The following is a 1,778-nucleotide window of genomic DNA, read 5'->3' as shown; positions in this document are numbered from 1 at the left end:
GTAGTTTCCTCAATTGTATAATTTCTACTTATGGCCTCGGTAATTAGGGCATATCCAACTCCGAAAAGCACTGAAGTTATTGGTGTGATCAACAAGGACTCAAAATCCTGAGCGCTGTCCTGACCTCCTGGACTGTGAACACAGTGGCATCCTATCCTTCAGTGATACGTTTCAGTTCCTGGGCCTGTGTGACCGATGCCAGAAAAACGAGAGATAGTAGTCGTTTTACTGTGATGTGTTTGCTAAATGTTAATATAATCACTGTGTAAATTATTTGTAAGCTTCAAATATTCATTTAAATGTTTGACATTTTTGCTTTTGGTAATGACGAGGAATCTTCACATATTTATGCAATACTTCATGTAATGGCCCACTTATTTTACTTTTAAGACAATATTGTTTTACAATAATAAACCAAAATTATAGAGTTGCATCAATCTTCTTTCCTTGGTTCTTAGATTTCCTTAAATGATGCCATCATGTTCATCAGTGGTTCTATACCGAATGTCTCTTCATGAATAATACATTCTATATCAAATGTAAAGAATAGATAAACTCCCAGTGTCAATACAATACCACCAACAAAGCCGCCAGTATCAAAATTTTCTATTTTTCGGTACCAGGGATTGAACTCAGGTCCTTGCGCTTACAAGGCAGGTAGTGGAACCACTGAGCCAAATCCCTGGCGCTCAAATTTTGTTCCTCTGTTTTCTTCAGAATGAACAGTTGTTGTTAGCAGTCACCAAACTACTGTGGGTTGTGGTCACTGCGTGTTGATATCTGGGATATGTTTTGGGAAATACTTGTTGCTTTAGGTATAGACTTTGGGGTGGAGGGAGTTGTTGTATTGGTTGAGACTCCTGGTGTTGCCATTTTAGAAGTAGACTTTCTGGTGACAGCTCTCATGTTGATTGAGACCAAGGGCACCGTAGTTAATGGTTTCACGGTGCTGCTGCTGTGAGATTTGCTTGTATTGCTGGAGGGCATAGTCTCTGATAGGTTACCACTGGAGTTATGCAGAGGCACAGAATCTCCACATTTGTAGGTTCCAGTGGCTTGGTGGCCCCTGTGAGTGCCAGCTCCTGAAGCGCCCCCAGGAGCAGCAAGGCCTGAGCGGAGCGCACTGAGGCCCATTGTTCAGGGCAGAAACTCCACCTTGTGGGCCCTGAACATGGAGGGAGCGGTGGCAGAGAGGCCCTGCGCGCACGTGACTATCTATATTTATATGTAGTTAAAAGTAAATATATTAAAGTAGAAAAAAAATCTCACTAACTTGAGTAATTGGCTCAGTGATACAGAGAAACTCAGTAAAGAAAAATATATAAAGTATGGAAGATTTGAATAGATACATAACATTGGTACTTCAAAGAACAAATAATAACAGTTGCCAATTAAAAATTGACAGATTGGCTTTAAGAAAAAGACAAAAAACTGCCACTCATAAACTCTGTTTACATGCAAAAAATGTTTCTCAGCTACTGTTGTTTGATTACTCATTTCAAATAACACCCCCAATTATCATGCCAGTGTCATTAATTTCTCAGAAAGAGCTTTTGTTTTTCTATAGAGTGAATTCAAATATCATACTAGAATATGTCTGGATCAAAGTGACTTAACAGGCTGGGAGTGGTGGCTCACGCCTGTAATCCCAGCACTCGAGAGGCTGAAGCAGGAGGATCGCTATGAGTTCAAGACCAGCCTGGACTACATAGTGAATTCCAGGTCAGTCTCAACTACACAGTGAGACCCTGTCTCAAAAAACCCAAAAAAAAAAAAAA

At 40.3% G+C, this 1,778-nt stretch overlaps 1 pseudogene; it reads right to left on the bottom strand.

Moving 5' to 3' along the window:
• Positions 1 to 464: 464 nt before the first annotated feature.
• On the bottom strand, positions 465 to 1,134 carry LOC117285606 (annotated as a pseudogene).
• Between the last annotated feature and the right edge of the window lie 644 nt (positions 1,135 to 1,778).

Source organism: Fukomys damarensis, unplaced genomic scaffold (genome assembly GCF_012274545.1).
Source record: "Fukomys damarensis isolate Sample0158 unplaced genomic scaffold, DMR_v1.0_HiC HiC_scaffold_2, whole genome shotgun sequence".
Lineage (NCBI taxonomy): Eukaryota > Metazoa > Chordata > Mammalia > Rodentia > Bathyergidae > Fukomys > Fukomys damarensis.
Note: the sequence above shows the minus strand (reverse complement) of the source record. Positions and strands in the feature narration are given on the sequence as shown.